At 45.8% G+C, this 18,235-nt stretch overlaps 1 protein-coding gene and 1 pseudogene across 1 annotated transcript in view; both read right to left on the bottom strand.

Moving 5' to 3' along the window:
* The window catches only part of LOC102838914, a 12,151-nt pseudogene extending 5,327 nt beyond the window's left edge, over nt 1-6,824 (bottom strand).
* Nucleotides 1-18,235, bottom strand: part of TMEM132D (transmembrane protein 132D) — a 745,873-nt gene that overhangs the window by 231,966 nt on the left and 495,672 nt on the right. The gene's annotated exons all lie outside the window — the stretch shown is intronic.

Consider the following 18,235-nt stretch of genomic DNA (forward strand, 5'->3'; position numbering starts at 1 on the left):
AACACTGTCCCATAGAGTGCTGGGAGATGAGCCCCAAGTTAGAAGACACTCAGAACACACAGTGGTCAGGACAGAACACTGTCCCATAGAGTTACTGTGCTGGACTGAAAAGTTAGTTTGAACTGTGAGGTCGGCGGTTCAAGCTCATAAGCCGCTCCTCAGAAACACTTCAGGGTCACTAAGCGTTGGAACTGACTCGAAGGCACTTAACAACAACATCTTCTCCATAGAGCCAAGAAGAAAAAGAACCCCCTTCTTAACTTTATAGGCACCTTGATGACCCTCCACTAGTTCTCGAGTTCAGAGGTCTACAGAGAGCCTGGTTTCCATTTTCAACAACCCTAGCTCTTCCATGTGTCTCAGCACTGACGGTTCAGTGCAGGCTTGTTAGCCTCCTCAAATAGCATCCTAAAGACTCCTCTTTGCCCCGGGAACTTTCAGAAAACAACCCTGCTTGTCTGGGACAAAGATGTTGTTGCGCCCAACACCCCTCAAATGTGTGGCTATCACCGAGGGATAGAGACTGGATCTAACTGTGTTTCTAGTGAACTGACACGTGCCTGTCCTTAATCATCCTGTACATCAAAACTCAATTTAGTACCGTACCTCGTTTTTGGTACAAAGGGCTACACAGGAGAGCCATTCTAGGAATGTGGGTAAATGGAGAAAGGAAACGCTGGGAGCTCGCAATTCAGGAAAAACGGCAAGGGCATGTTTGATGTGTTCTGGAACCTAGGAAGTGTCTGACATCGTCAGTTCTCACTACAGCTTGGTCAAACGCTCTTTACAAAATAATTAAAAATATTCTTTATCTGGAAAACATTTCTTTTCCCAGAGGAAAGCTCAGTAAGGGACATCAACCAGAGACTCTGTATATGTGTTGGCCACAGCTGAGCTCCACTGGTGCCATCGCTAGTCCCTCAGCAGAAGAGAGCCTGCCAAGAAAGCAAGAGCTGCTCCCAGCCTCGGCCACCAGCACCTTTACGTGGGGCCTGTCGAAGGTCTCCACAGAAATGCCATAAGTGAGTGGCTTCAACAAACAAATGTATTCTCTCAGTTTGCTGTTGTTGTTACTGTGAACTGCCATCGACTCAGTGACCCTGTATAGGGTTTCCAAGGAGCAGCTAGTGGGTGTGAACCACTGACCTTGTGGTTTGCAGTCCAGTGCTGATTGTACATTGCCACAGCAGGACGCTCATGGGTTAGGAGGCTACAAGTACAAATTCAAGGCAGAGATTTCTGGGGGATGGCTCTCTCTGTATCAGCTCGGGGGACAGGTCCTTGTCTCCTTTCAGCATCTATGGGCCCGCCCCGCCCCCTCCCCTTGGCAATCTCCATAAGTGTGACAACCATCTTCTCCTGGTCTGGGAGGCTCTCAGTACAGATCCAGGTCTGAAGACACACTGTGCTCCCAGCTCTTCTTTCTGGCTGGCAGGAGGTCCCTGTCTCCCTGCCCACTTCTCTCTCCTTTGTCCTTTGTAAGAGCAAAGGTGTTGTAGGCCACACCTCCAGGACACTCCCCTACATCAGATCAGGGAGATGACCTGAGTAAGGTATAGCTTCCCATTCTAATACACCCATTAACATAACAAATGTAACCTAACCCTGCCTCATAACATAACAAGGACAATCTAATCCCATCGCATTAACATAAAAGGGTAATCTAATCCCGCCTCATTAACACAAGTGTAACCTAACCTACCTCTTTTCATAACAAATGTAACCTAACCCTGCCTCATTAATACAACAGTTATGTAATCCCGCTTCATTAACATACCAAGTCAAACCTACTCCTGCCTCATTAACATAACTGTGATGTAACCCTGCCTCACTAACACAGAGTCAGTTCGGACTCCTAAGGACCGTCTACACACAGAAACAAACACTGCCGGGTTCTGCATCATCCTCACAACTCGGTTACGTTGGTCCCATTATTGCTGTCACTGTGTCACTCCATCTGCCGCCTGGGGTCTGGTGACCGTCCACCTCATCACCCATGAAGTCCTTCCCCGGGGACTGGTCCTTTCTGATAGCATCTATCAGAGACAAAGTCTCACCATTATTGCTTCTAAGGAGAATTCCAGCCATTCTTCTTCAGTCCAGGACACTGTCATAATCTTTGTCAATACCACAATTCAAACACTTAAAGGTTAGAGTTCACAACCCATCATAAACGGGGGTAAATCACACCAGATCAAGTCATGAGGGGTTATTACATCGTCACACAACTACCATATGACATCATTATATACACGCCAGACCAAATCACTACAGAACTGTGACCTAGCCAAGTTGACACGTATGATAGGGCTTCAAAAAGTTCATGGAAAAATTCCATTTTCTTGTAATCCCATTTCCCCAAGAGCTTTTTGAAGCTCTCTTACATTTTGGGGGGCCCACAGTAGAAGCCATGACTTCTCGATAGGACCCTCATGTTGTAGCTGTTGAGCACCATCCACTTGGGTATGACTGGTAGTGACTCTGTATGTGGTTTCCCAGAGCTGCCGACTGCCCACTTATGAGTCCAGAGTTTATTTCTCCTCCAGCGCCACACCACAGCTCAGAAGTGTATGTAGCGCCTGGAAGCTCGTGTACTTCTCTTCCTGCACCCCGTCCCAACAGCCCACTGGATTTGTAGGCCACATAAATCACTAGACCCCATTACATCATGCGGTCACTTGCCTGTCACTGTGTTGTACTGTGGTGGTTTTCTGTTGGATGATGCTATGCCACCAGCGTTTTTAGAAAAATACACGTATCACCCATGGTGGACAGGTTCCAGCTGAACCTGCAGACTAAGACAGACTCGGAAGAGAGGCCTAGTGAGCACGTGTGGACCCCACAAACCACTGTCTGATACAGTACTGGAAGGTGAGCCCCTAGTGACTCCAAGGACGGCCTCAGTCCTGCCAAGGTTGTGAAGATGGAGCAGGACCAGCAGCCTTTCCTTCTGCCATCCACAGGGTCACCATGAGTCTGATCTGACCTGACAGCAACTAACAGTCACCTGTGGCGCTGTGGGGTCTTTCACCACACTGCAAAGTCCTCTGACCTGAAAGGTCGGCAGTTCAAGCTCACCAGCTGCTCCTCAGAAACCCTACACAGGGTTGCTATTGCTTGGAATTGACTCCACAGCACTTAACAACAACACCAGCCACCATATTACTCCACAAGATAATGGTGGAGTCCCCGGGGGAGGTAAACAATTAACATGCTCAGCAGCTAACCCAAAGTTTGGCGGTTCAAGGCCACCCAGAGGCACTTCATAAGAAACAAGTCAAGTGGTGTGCTTCTGAGCAAACACACACACCTTTACAAAGCAGGACAAGGTGTGCACCTCATAAGTCTAAACGTGTTGCTCCATGAGAATTACTGGAGGAATTTGCTGCATACCAACTGCCATGCTGTTGCTGTTAAGTGCCGTTGAGTTGGTTCTGACTCATAATGACTTTGGGTAGGGTTTCTCAGGAGCAGTTGCTGGCTTTGAACCACCAATCTTGTAGTTCAGACTGACCTTGCGGTCCAGTGCATTATCCTTCAGTGTTATACCAGGACTCTACCTACTGTGACACCCACTCACTATACAAATGACAAAGCGGTTCCAAGTCCTGGGAGTAATTCCCATCGACGGACAGCAAAGACCTGTCCAGCCAAGGTTTCAGTGATATGAGGATATCATCAGGAATCCTAGAAGCACCAGAGACTGTCATCAGACACAGCTCTCTTAGGGTCGTCTGGGCACATCCTCTAAGATGCATGCAGAACGCCTTGAGACAATATAGCACAATGAGGACCAAACTGGTGAGACAGATGTTAGGAGCATCAACAACGCAGCCATGCGGACTGAGAACTCTCAGTCAAAATGCTGCATTAATGCATTAACACAGATCCCCACCTGCAAACACTCGGCTCATACTCAGCTCTTGAGGAACACATCTGTTGTTGGGAATGCAATGCGCTTATAATGGTAGGAAAAAAACATTAGGCAAACACAAAGATCCCTCCTGAGCAATTGGTTAATGTTCGCTGATGAGTTTAAATGCCACCTATTAAGCATGTGTGTACTAGGTCAGGCTGTAGCTACAGACACGCCAAGAAAAGCAAGAGTGTCAAGGTGTCTATACAGAGGTATTCTACTGAGTGACGTTCCAAACTTGGGCCTGAAAGTTCCAAACTTGGGCCACATCTGGGAAGACGGGATGATTACCTAGCCCTACAGCAGGGTGGGGAACGTCCAACCTGCAGATTGTATAATGGCTGCAAAATCATGTGGTCTGGCCCTGCCAAGGTAACCAAAGTTCCAGCCATCACATTGTTGTTGTTGTTATGTGATGTCGAGTAGGTTTTGACCCATAGTGAACCTGTATAGGGTTTCCGAGGAGAGGCTGGTCAGCTTGAACCGCTGACCTTGTGGTTCACACCAACTTTGCAGTCTAACAAATTAATGTACAGTGACACACCAGGACTCCAACCATCTCGTTGTTGTTGTTGTGAAGTGCCATCGAGTCGATTCTGACCCATAGTGACCTTGTATAGGGTTTCCAAGGAGCAGCTGGTGAGCTTGAACTACTGACCTTGCAGTTCAAACAACTCTGCAGTCTGAAGCATTAGCCATCTCATTGTTGTTGTGGTTATGTGCCGTGGAGTCGATTCCGACTCATAGTGACCCTGTACAGGGTTTCCGAGGCTGTAAATCTTTACCGGAGCAGAAAGTCTCATCTTTCTCCTGCGGAACAGCTGGTAGTTTCGAACTGCTGACCCTGCGGTTCGCAGCCCGATTTGTAACCACTACGCTACTAGAGCTCCTTAGGGGTGAGTTAATTAAATGTTTGAAAAACTACAGCAGGCTAATTTTTAAGCTGAAAATTTTGTATGGCCCACAAGTGATGTTATAAATTTTGGAAGGAAAAAGGCCCACCACCCCCCATCCCCACAAGAGCAAGATTGGTACTGTTTATTAGAGAGTGTTAAATAAAAAACCCCTATTCATCAAGCACCCTTCCGGTAACATCAGTCTTTTGAGAAGGAATATACATTCTACAAGGTTTTGAGTTCCACCACTATTTATTGCTTGCCAAGTGCTTTGATAAGTACAAAATGAATAAGAAAGTCTTGCCACAACCTTGGGGAGGTTAGGTTCTATTCATCCTGGGAGACAGATGGTCCCACAATATGGTGAATGCTTTTACGTAGGTTTAGATGTGCACACAGGTGCACAAAAAGGAGTCATCATTCCTCCACAGAAAAGTCATAGAAATTCAATATTAGGCGTATTTAAGCTGGCCAGGAATTTACAAGATCCTCTTATCCTCTCTGCCAATGTCAGCATATGTTTCTTCTCAGTACTTATTGGCGGTGGTTGTGTGCTCTGGCGTCGGTTCCGACAAAGTGACCCTGTATAGAATTTGCAAGGCTGGAAATCTGTATGGGAGCAGAAAGCCTCATCTTTATCCTACAGAGTGACTGGTAGATTTTTCTGCCAGAGTTGCTCCCTTTCTTTGCAACTGAAGGTCTCTTTTGACACAAGGGCCATGTAATAGAAATGTCAAGGTAGAAAAGAGGTTCATTCCGTAACATGGTAAACGTGTCTGATAAAATGTCTAATGAATATGAGACAGAGTCTCACCATCCTGGTCTCTAAGGACCATTCTGGCTGTAGTTCTTCTGGAAGTCCACGGCACTTTCAATATTCTCCTCGAACACCATCACTCAAATGCAGCGATTCTTTTCCTGCCTTCCTTACTCACTGTCCAACTTTCACATGCATATGAGGCAACTGAAAATACTATGGCGTGGCTCAGGTGTGCCTTAGGCCTTAAAGTGACAGCCCTGCTCTTGGACACTTAAGAGAGATGTTTTATAGCAGATTTGTTGAATGCAAATCTCAATAGGTACTCAACAAAATGAGTTCTCACTGGGGTTAGATACTTGACTACACCTCCAGCCAGAGCACGCATGTTTACATGAGTCTCTGAGTACACTGGCACTTGATGTTTATTATGAAGCAAAATCAAGTCTCCTGAATCTCTCAGTATAACTGAGGGAGGGTTGGTGGAGTGGGGGCATCGGCAGAACCAGTGCAGTTGGTGGTGTGCAGATTTTGAGGTGTTGCCAAGAAAAGGGACAGCTATTCAAAAGCAGAGGAGGTTATCTGATATCTTAGCTGTTGATATCGTACACGTCAGTATCTTACATCTCATCTTTACGCTCAGTCACAGAATCACATGAGTCATTATCCCCACTTAACAGAGGACAGGACTGAGGATGAGGAAGATGAGGTGAGTTGCCCAGGGTCACACTGGCGGAGTGTTTAGGGTCAGCTAGGGTTATTGCTTTAGCTCCAAATCTCACACTATTTCCCCAACATGGAACTCTGAAGACAGAGAAGAAACTAGTTGCTGGAGTCTCTGTCTTCAAGAATGGACCTCTGAGTCTCACTGTCTGAAGCAAAGAAGAGTGAAGAAAATCAAAGATTCAAAGAAACAAACAGTCCAAAGGACTACTGCACCACAACCTTCAGCCCCACAGCTCTGAGACCAGGAGAAGTGCATGGTTTTCAGCTACCATTTACTGACTGCTATGAAGATCACAACAGAAGGTCCTGGATAGAGTGGCGGAAAAAGGTCGAACAAAATGCAGAGTCACCCAAAGACCAGGCTTACTGTTCTGACAGAGACTGGTGGAACCCTTGAGACGATGGCTCTAACATGGACTATTAAGTATCATAACAAACCACAAACAACTAAAGACACAACAGATACATGGAAGTCGGTGCTACTCGTACCAGGCAGCATGAACTTCTGGGGCTTTTCCTCAGTAGTCATCGCGGTACAATGTAGGTTGTGAAGGAAGGTCTTTCTTTTGAAACCACAGCCACCATCTTGATCCTCTATACAAGGGTCAGCCAGAAGGTAGTGTTACAAAAATCAAACATCAAAATGTAAACATGAACTCCAAGAACAAGCAAGTTGCTTGCCTAGAAGACATGAAGGCAAGTGGTCGGGTCCCCTCAGGGCAAACCCCCTTCCAAGACTAAGACTCAAGGGGAATACACAAGCAGGTATGCGTTCTGACTAGTGACCACGTTGGTCACTGAGAAGGGGAAGTGAGGGGGAAACAGCAATGAAGCTGTGAGCTAAGTCCAACCACATTTAATAGACTCCTGTGAACCCTGGTGGAGACCTGGTTGGCCAGCAGTATGAAAAGACCTGAAGAATCCTGGGTCCAGAGACAGTGACATGGCCATAGAGGACTAGAGTGGAGAGTGAAACATCCAGCTGATAAGAAGAGAGGGCATATGCATAAGGACACCCACACTTGCAGATAATACCCACTTGACCTGGCTTCAATGGCTGGATGATCAGAGCTCAACTAGAAGAAGAAAGAAGAGGAAAAAACGAGTAATCTGATACAATTTAATGAACTTCATCTACACTTAAGGATACAGTAACTCAAAAGAGGGAACAAATCTTTACAGCGAGGATCATTCCCACCTCTTCCATACACAGAGTAGACATGGATGGGCAACTTGGACATTGGCTACCCAAAATGGGGAGCTACAAAGGAAAGAAGTGACTGGATTACAAACTTTAAAGAGGGAGCCTAGATCCAGAGGGCACAGATGAAGGTAGAATCTCTACTGAGTAGTATCCAATCTGTCTGGGCGGGACTGATGAAAGGAGATGGGGATAGGACTCTTATGGTACAATCGTGAATCATTGCTATCAGGACTGACTGCGAGGGTTGGAAATTTACAGGTAGACATTTTGTAGCAAAAGGAGGGGAGTGGCTGACTTTGCAGCCCAGGAGTGGAGGTCCCTGGGACCATCAAGGGAGAAGGGCGGAGTGCAGGACCCTACCCAGAGAAACAGTGGTGTCAGAGATGGAGGCAGAGACGATCACGTGGAGAGATGGAATGGCTGGGGACTCTAGGCCCAGAGAGGGAGAGGGGCTGTGTGTTGATGACCGGGCGGCAGGCTTGCAGGGTATACCCTTTGGTTGTTTGATGATGCTTGGAGGGGATTGTAATCATGGCAATGAAACAATATATGATAGGATGAATGTAAAACTAATGTTCTCCCATGTAAACTATCACATAATTCACAATAAAAACTTTAAAAAAAATGTAAACATGAACGTGTAAAGCTATTGTGTCTCAACATATCCTCCTCCTAGGTCTAAGCCTACCTCAAGGAATTCTGTGCTCTTTGATTTATACCGCATCAAGATGACGTTTTAGACATCCATGAAGGTCTCAAATTGCGTTCCTTTTCAATGTTCTTTGAGTTTAGGGGACAAAATGAAGTTTGAAGGGGCACGACCAGGGTTGTAGGATGGACTGGGTAAGTTTTCCAAAGACATTTTCTTACAACAGCCCTTGCTACTCTCAAATAATGAGCAGGTGCATTGTCAAGATGGAAACAAATTTTTCAGTCCTACTTTCCTGGTCTTTTTCTCACCAACACTGTTCAATTTTCTTAAAGCTTCTTCACAAAAAGCACCCTGGTAGTCCCTTGAGAAAATCTATCAAAGTTACCCCTTTAGAATCATATCAAATCGCCACCATACCCTGCTGATCTTATCTCTCTACCTTGAATTTAACTGGCCTAGCAGTGGAGTTGTAGGATCAGCACTGGACAGAGCACCACAGGTCGGCAATTCAAACACACTAGCTGTTCCCTGGAAACCCTATATAGGGTTGCTATGAGACAGAACCGATTTGATGGCACTAAATAAAAGCAACAGGCAGGTCCTGGAATTCTGGTGTGGTGCTGTAAGATAAGCAGTGGACTTCTAATCACAAAGTCAGCAGTTCAGATCCACCAGTCACTCCTTGGAAACCCCATACAGGGTCACAATGAGGCAGATGCAACTCGAGGGCACACAGCAGGCCAGGTCCCTCACAAGTCACTGTTTTTACCTCTTTTTTTTTTTTAATATTTTATTGTGAGTTATGTGATAGTTTACATGGGAGAACATTAGCTTTACATTCATCCTATTGTATATCATTTCATTGCCATGATTACAATCCCTGCCATGCATCATCAAACAACCAAAGGGTATAACCTGCAAGCCTGCTCCTCAGTCATCAGCCCACAGCCCGCCTCCTCTCCCTCTATGAGTCTAGAGTCCCCAGCCATTCCATCTCCCCACATCATCATCTCTGCCTCTGTGGTTATGTCGCTGATTCTGGGTCTAAGAGTCCCCAGGTCTTGCCACACTGTTTGACCTCTTTTTTTTTGAAGGCACCCTAAGACAACGGATTACAGAAAGAACTTGTCTGCAACCATCCACTGATCACAGACACATGTTTTATTTGGAATAAACCCTTGAGTGTATGAACTAGAATCCTAGTAGTGATACTGTTTAGCTTACATCATATAACTGGGACAGCACAGAAAACACCCACAGCTCGCCTCTAAAGGCCACGTATGTGAGGAAATGTGGTGGCAGACACGTAGCAGTGAACTCCCCAGCATTCCTCGGCCCCTGATCTCCCAGGAAAGTCAGATTTCTACTTTTTTTTTCCTGATTGTGGGGTGGATTCCAAGTCACTCAGAGATTAAAAGGGGGTTCTGTTTGGCTAAAGACATGGACGTATTTGTCTGTTTGTATGTCTGGCTTCTTTCACTCAGCGTGATGTGCATCCACGCATGAGAAGTTCATTTCTCTTTATGACTACGTCATATACCATTGTATGTGTAGACTGCCATCACCTGTTGATGGATGTGGCTGTTGTATGCTCTCTAAGAGCGCTGTGAACAGTGTTGCCTACTGGTTTCTGCATTCACTTCTCCTGCGTGGAGGGCAGGAACGCTGGCTCGCAGGGCAGTTCTATGTTTGCAAATGTTGTTGGTGTTATTGGTAGGTACCATGCTGATTCCAACTCATAGCGACCTTATGCACTACAGAACAAACAACTGCCTGGACCCGAACCATCTTCCCAGTGGTAGTTAGGATCACACCCAATGCTGCTGCCACTGTGTAGTTCATCTTGCTTGAAAACTTCCTCTTTTTCTAGGACCCTCCACTTTCCCAAGCATGATCCCTCCTAAAAGCATGTCTGAACTACGAGAGATGAAGTCTTGCCATCCTTGATTCTAAGGAGCATTCTGGCTGTCCTTCTTCCAACACAGATTTGTTTGTTCTTCTGACAGCCCATGGTACTTTCAGTATTCTTCTCTAACACCGTAATTCAAATGCACTGATTCTTCTATGTCATTCTTATTCACTGTCTAACTTTCACACACATACGATTGTGTGTGATTGAAAATACCATGGTTTGTGTCAGGTTCACCTTAGTCCTCAAACTGACATGTTTGCTCTTGAGTACTTTAAAGAAGTTTTGTACAGCAGATTTGCCTAATGCAATACATAATTTGAGCGTTGATCATGGATCCAAGCAAAGCGAAATCTTTGACAACTTTAATAATTTCTCCATTCAATCGTTTCTCAATTTATCAAGGAGTCAGAAAACCAGAAGCATTTCTCAAGCTTAAAGAAGTGCATATACATGCTCTGAAGTCCTCTCCCAATGGAAGTAGCTGGCTTCTGCATGGAAATCAACCATCAAGTCAGTGCCTTTCCGTACCAAGAGGGGAGTTATAACTAGTGACTTCATTTAATCAGGTTTCAGTTTTTAAAATGGAAACTAATTCCTATGGGGGCCACTCAGGGCTGATAATTTGGAAGGAGAGTGAGCTTAGCTTTATTTTTGGTCCCAGTAGATCATACCACAACATCGGGCCAGAATTAAATTCAATGACGGAAAGTACTGTAGATGCAAGCTTCAGAAACATCGGGAAGATGCGTCTCCTCTTCAACAGCCACACTTAGAGCATGCTCATGGTTTCCTGGAGAGAACTGTTGAGAAGGATTCTAAGGTCGAGCTAACTCAGAAGAGAAGGACACAGCGGCCAGCGGTGATGTTTTCACCAGCAATGGAGGAGAAAGGCAACCATGCTGTTGGCTCCGGCCAGAAGAAAGGTGCAGCTAGGGACAGCATACATCTCTGATCACAAACAATTCTGAAGCTCATTTCACACGATTACACTTTCTCTGGATGATGATCTGGGCTAGTGCCATTTGGCAGAATCACTGTTAGTCACCTTCCACATGTACATTGCCTTCGACAAGCTCTGCTGTAGCCTCTAAGTGAGGGCTGCCTGACCTCAAACCGTCACAAAGATGAGGCAGTGTTTCTAGCATAGCACTGCACTGAAGACCTGTCAAATCAATGAGGAAAACAGTGGAAGCAGAGCTGGGCTGAAGGACAGCCACCATAAATGATAGGAAAGGCCTTTGGCTGGGTCAGTTATGTGCTCTCTCACCAATCCAAAATCTTTCAGGAAGTAGTAAAGGAGACAATGAACTCTACTGCCCAGAGTCTATCAACCAGATCCACTACCCATAGGACCACAACGGAAGAAGCCCTTGATTTTCTCCACACACTAAAATCTGTCTCCCAAAAATAACACAGAGATGCAACCTCCAGTTCCTCCACTGGATACAGATGCACAAAGCCCGCGGTTAACCTGTTAGCGGGTGGTGTGTCCCAGGTGATGCTTCCAGGTTTGAGCATTTGATCCCTAGAGGTGGGGTTTGATGCCTGTCTTTGGTGTATGTTTTCTATCTCGTGTCAGTTTTCAGGAGGGACCAGTCCCTGGAGGAGGACATCATGATGGTAAAGTGGAGGGTCAGCATAAAAAAGGCAAAGCCTCAACAAAATAGGCTCAGATGTAGCAAAGAGTCTTTGAAATGAATTTACAAATTATAGTTTGAATTGAATAATCTTTAAAGTATAGCTTAATTGGGTTATTTAGCACCTAGGTGTCCATTACAAATCTGCCATTACCCAACTGTTGTTTGTGTAGAGTCTGTTCTGTGTTACGGCGATCCCGTGTATAGCCTACGTCCATGGACAGCCCATCACAGGGAGGGTGTGCCTCACTTCTGCTGACCTTCTCTCTACCTTACCAAGCACAAGGTCATCTCCTAGTGATGGGTCTTTCCTGATGAGGTGTCCAATGTACGCAAGATGAAATCTCCCCATTCTCACGTCTATGGAACATTTGGTCTTATTACTTCTAAGACAGATTTGTTCATTCTTCCGGCAGCCCAAGGTAGAGTCAAGATTCTTCGCCAACATAGCAATTCAAATGCTTCAGTTTCTCTGTCTCCCTTTTTCAATGTCTATCTAAGAACATCTTTTCTATAGATGTTTCAAAAACACCTCTGTCTGCATTAAAAACAAAAGAAACCCTGACGGTCGAAGTGTGAAATCATTTAAATGATGAAGACCCAAGTAAGGAAAGCTTCAAATTTGAATTTTCAAGTTTCTCAGCTCTGTGGTGAATGTGATACAAGTCTAAGAATTCTTTACAATGGATCCCATTGTTTGTCTTTCCTTGCACATGCTCGGATGAAGCCACTCCCTGCCTGGAAGAGAAAGGTATCAGCCATGGTCAGTTCTTGATTTTAGATATAAGTGGTGATGGACAGGAAACCACATTTGGCTTTGGGCTGCCCTGTGCTAGCTAGGGCGTGCCCACCTAGAAACTGCTGTCTAAGGAAAAGCTATTTCCTGTCTTCATCTAGTAGCTGTTCCACAAGAAGGCACTTGAGTAGAACAATGAATTAATATGACTATAGCGGGACAGACGGCAGTGGAGAAGAGACTGTTTCCGCAATGTGGGGAATCTTCTTGGGCTTTGGGCCGAGCACAGCTGGACACAAAGAAGGAACCACCTAGTGTAGGCTGGGTCCATGTTCTACAAGTGGTGGATGTACTTGTCTTTATCTGCAAAACTCCATCACCCCAAACACTTCAGACCTAGGGACCTTTGCTGCTGGTGGTGGTTATGTGCCATGGAGTTGGTTCTGACTCATAGCAAACCTGTACAGGGTTACGAGGCTGTAAATCTTTACGGGAGCAGAAAGCCTCATCTTTCTCCCGTGGAACAGCTGGTAGTCTTGAGCTGCTGACCCTGAGGTTAGTAGCCTGATTTGTAACCACTATGCTAGCAGAGCTCCTTTACCATATACCATATGTTGTTGTTATTAATTGCTGTGGAATTGGTTCCAATGCATAATGACCCTGTATAGGGTTTCTGAGGAGCAGCTGATGGGTTTGAACTACTGACCTTGTGGTTAACAGTCCAGTGCTGACCTTTCAGAACCACACCAGGACTCCAAATACCCTGTGTTGTTGCTGTTGTTGTGTGCCACGGAGTCGTTCCCAACTCATAGAGACCCTGTATATAATTTCCAAGGCATGGCTGGTGGGTTTGAACTGCTGGTCTTGTGGTTAGCAGTCCAGTGCTTATCCCACAGCACCACACAAGGACTCTGCAAAGATAAAAGCTCGGGAAAACCCTGTAGTTCTACTCTGTCCTTCCTACAAGCTGGCCATGAGTTGGAATCAACTTGACAGTAGCAGTTTTTTTACTTTTGTTTTTGTTTATGTCACCTGCCTACTGGGTGTTGGACAAAACTAAATGGTAATAAGAGGGGGAAATGGTCACTTAAGGAATATTCAGGAGCTTTCTGCATTCTCTGAATCAGCTTACCCATTGGGTCCACACCAAGCAATGCCATGTGGAGTCAGCTTTGGGACCTTCTCACTAGGGTGGTTCTCAATGCTCCTACTTTGAAATCGCTGTTGGTCTGAATCTCAACCGAGGAGCAAACACAGGGTTAAAAATGGACCAACAGCTACAGGGTTCAAGTTCCCAAGCAGGTTCTGTCACATGACCACATTGCTGGGAACTGAGTGGATAGAGGACGGTGCAGAATCAGAGGCTTTGGGCATGAAAGAGTCACTGGAATGAAAATAAAATGCCCCAAACTGAAGAGTGCCAAGTCGGTCAGTGGTGCGTAAGTCAGCACAGAGCCCATGGTGTCTGTATTCACCATGAAGCGCCACTGAAATGCTAACTTAGGTTTCTTTTTCTTTCCTCAGTCATTTTCTCCACACAAAGGGGACGGAGCTCAGTGGTAGAGCATCTGCTATACATGCATGAGGGTGGCTCTGTGGGTCATCACTGGACTAAGAACCACAGGGTCAGCAGTTCAAATCCACCAGTCTCTCCTTGGGAGAAACATGAGGCACTTGGTCTCCTCATAAGGGTTTCCTTTCAGGAAATGCAACGCAGGGTCACTAGGCATCATACTCAACTCAATGGAGTGGGGATTTAAGCACAAGCCTTTTCTCATTGTGTGGCTCGGCACAAAATGGTGCCACAGCCTGTGTGGTTTCAACAAGTTCAGTAGGTTTAGCAGCGTTTTAACAAGTACAGAAAATTTAGCAGAGACTATGGGTGTATTTAAGGAGCTCTGGTAGCGTAGTGGTTATGAATCAGGCTGAGAACCGCAAGGTCACAATTTGAAACGACCAGCTGTTTTGCGGGAGAAAGATGAGGCTTTCTGCTCCCGTAAAGATTTACAGCCTCGGAAACCCTGTACAGGGCTTGCTATGAGTCAGAACTGACTCCACGGCACATAACACCAATGAGCGTATTTAGCACAGAAACAAATCAGTCAGCACCGATCTGGTATCAATTTCACATCAAACACACAGACCCTGCTTCAGTATGCTTCGCTGAATAGCATTTCAGGATACTGCGTTATTTACAAACTGATGGTCTGTGGCAACCCCACATGCAGCTAGCCTATCCACACCATTTTCCCAACAGCGTGTGTTTAATTTGTGTCTCTGTATCACCACAGATAGGCAGATATCCAGATTTGTGCCCATTCAAAAAAAAAGTGTTCCAATGGAACAAACAATATCATTAATATCACATGCTAACACAATTTTGCTGAAGATAATTAAAAAACAATTGCAGTAGTACATTGGCAGAAAGCTGCCAGAAATTCAAGATGGATTCAGAACAGGACATAAAAAGAGAGATCTCATCTCTAACATCAGATGGATCTTGGCTGAAAGGTGTTTACCTATACTTTATTGATTATGCAAAGGCTTTGGACTGTGTAGGTCCTAACAAACTTTGGATACCATTGTGTAGAAGAGGTATGCCAGGACACTTAATTGTGCCCACGAGGAATCCAAACAGAGATGAAGAGCCAGTCGTTAGAAAAAAACAAGGGGATAATTAACAGTTTAAAATCAGGACCTGTTTGTGTCAAGGTTGTACCCTTTTACTACTATACTAATTCAATCTGTATGCTGAGCACATAGTCCAAGAAGCTGTGGCATCAGGATTGGAGGAAAACTCATTAATAACCTGAGACACGGAAGATGACAATACCTTGCTTGCTAAGAGCAAAAAGGGCTGGAAATGCCGAGAGATGGAGATCAAACACTACAGCTTTCAGCATGGATTACACATCAATGTAAAAACACAAACATCTCCATTACTGGACCAATAAATAACATCATGATAAATGGAGAGAAGACTGAAGATGTCAAAGACTTCAACTTGCTTGGAAACACAATCAATGCTCATGGACGAAAAAGTCAAGAAACTAAACAATGCATTTATTACAGCTGAACAAAAACAAAAACCCTTTTAAAGTGTTCAAACACAAAGATGTTAGTTTGAAGACTAAGACATTCCTGACCCACCCATGGTATTTACTATCCCCTCCTATAGAGCTCTGGTAGAGTAGTGGTTATGAATCAGGCTGTAAATATCAAGGTCAGCAGTTCAAAACTACCAGTGGTTCCATGGGAGAAAGATGAAGCTTTCTGCTCCCATAGATTTACAGACTCGGAAACCCTGTACAGGCTCGCAATGAGTCAGAAGTGACTCCACAGCACATAACAACAACAACCTATGATGTGGAGTCCTGGTGTGGCGCTGTGGGTTAATGCGCCAGACTGCAAAGCCATTTGAACTGCAAGGTCGATGGTTCAAGCTCACCAGCTGCTCCTTGGAAACCCTATACAGGGTTGCTATGGGTCGAATCGATTCGACGGCACTTAACACACACCTATAGATGTGAACGCTGGACAACGAATAATGAAGACTGTAGAAGAATTGATGAATGTGAATAGTGTTACTGAAGAATCTAGAAAGTACTATGGACTGCCAGAAGAACAAACAAATCTGTCTTGGAAGAAGTACAGCCAGAATGCTCGTCTGAAGTCAGGATGGGGAGATTTCATCTCTCCTGAGTCCTGGTATGGTGCTGTGGGTTAATGCGCCAGACTGCAAAGCCATTTGAACTGCAAGGTCGGTGGTTCAAGCTCACCAGCTTCTCCTCAGAAACCCTATACAGGGTCGCTATGGGTCGGAATTGACTCGACAGCACTTAACAACAACAACAACTTTGAATATATGATCAGGAACGAACAGTCCCTGGAGAAGGACATTATGCTTGGACAACTGGAGGGTCAGCAAAAAAGAGAAAGACCCACAACATGCTGGACTGACAGGTGACAGCAACAACGGCCTCCAATGTAAAAGTGTGAGATGGGGGCAGGGCCGGGAAGGCTTTGTTCTGCTGTGCCTACAGTGGCTTTGAATAAAAACTGACTGGATGGCATCTAATAACAATATCTCATTTTGGTAATTCGCAGACTATTTCAAACTCCTACACACTTAATGAGGAGCTCTGATAGCATACTGGTTACAAGGCGGGCTGCTAACCTCCTTCTAAACTACCAGCTGTTATGCGGGAAAAAGACAAGGCTTTCTGCTCCTATAAAGATTTACAAGCTCGGCAGCCCTTTATGCAGGGTCGTTATGAATGGGCACTGATTCCGTGGCAAACCACCACCGCACACTTAATGGACACCAGCAGCGTGGACAGAGAACCTTGTCATGTTTTGCTGGTGGTGTTAAGTGCACTCACGTCTGTTCTGAGTCACAGCGCCCCTGTAGAGGGTTTCTGAGGAACAGCGGGTATGTTTGACCTGCCAACCTACTGGTTAGCAGTCTAGTGCTTATCCTACAACACCACACCAACACTCCTTATATGCACTAGAAAACACCAAGATCTCTGTGACTTATGTGACTAAGTCATGCGCTTACTAGCGTTAGCCTGCTTTTTGGTGGCAGCCCTCTGTAGGATCAGCACTGGACTGCTAATTGCAGGCTGACGCTTCAAACTTAGCAGCCGCTCCTCGGAAACCCTACACAGAGTGGCAGTGAGTTGGAACCGACTTGATGGCATTAACGACAATCTGGAGGATAATCCTGTCTACGTTCGGCCCCCACTTCAGTTGGATCTGAAGATCCTGCCTGACAGGTGTCAGGTGAGAGCCTCGACTTGCTGGAAGCCACAAGGTGTGAGCAAGGACACTACAGCCTGCAGACACCTGGAGAACTATCAGCAGGCTCAGAGGCCTCTGTTTTCCTGCGTCCCACCACAGCCCTGACCTGTCTGGGACACAGGCTGCTGTGGTGGGGGGGCATCTGCTGTCTATGCTGACCTTCACAAGCTAGCCCTCAGGGGAGGAACAAGAGACTTGGAGGGGCCACAAGCATGGAACCGAGAGGTGGCAGTGGGGGAGATGGGTTCAGGAAAATCAAAGGATGAGTGGGGATGGTGGCCCTCCAACAAAGGACAGGATACATCTCATGGGAGGGTGTCAAGGGTGCTGAAGGGCAGGAGGGAGTGGAGGCCAAGGAGATGGGGACCCACATCCTTCCCACGGGGCATGACTGTGCAGTGTGCTGAGGCTACAAAGAACTGAGTAAAGTCTCCTGTAAGTACAGACTTGAGAAGTAAGCTCACTGCCGACTCAAATCGACCTTGAACAACCGAGCAGAACCATCCCAGAGGGTTTTCTGGGCTGTACATCGGTACAGAAGCCGACTACCTCATCTTGGTCCTGTCGAGCGGCTGGCAGATTAGAACCCATGAGTTTGTGATTGACAGTCAAATGTTTAACCTACTGTGCCACTAGGACTCCTGTGCAAATTTTAGACCCCAAAGAAGCTTAAACTAGAACCCCAAACCCAAACCTTCCCTTTGCAAAAACTGCATTACCTGTGAAATGAGGAAGTTGTACAATGTATTCCTATCAAGCCTGTGCAGTTGATTATGACTGCTGGTGAACCCATGTATGTCACAGGAGAACTAGGACCCATGGGGGTTTCAATGGATGATTTTTCAGAAACAGATTGCCACGCCTTTCTTCTGAGGTACCTCTTGGTGAACTGGGATTCAGCTGTCTGGTGAGCGGTTGAGTATATTAAGCATGTGGCGCTGTGGTTAATGCCTTTTGAACTGCATCGTGGGCAGTTTAAGCTCACCAGCTGCTCCT

This window comes from Chrysochloris asiatica, unplaced genomic scaffold, assembly GCF_000296735.1.
Source record: "Chrysochloris asiatica unplaced genomic scaffold, ChrAsi1.0 scaffold00261, whole genome shotgun sequence".
Taxonomy (NCBI): domain Eukaryota; kingdom Metazoa; phylum Chordata; class Mammalia; order Afrosoricida; family Chrysochloridae; genus Chrysochloris; species Chrysochloris asiatica.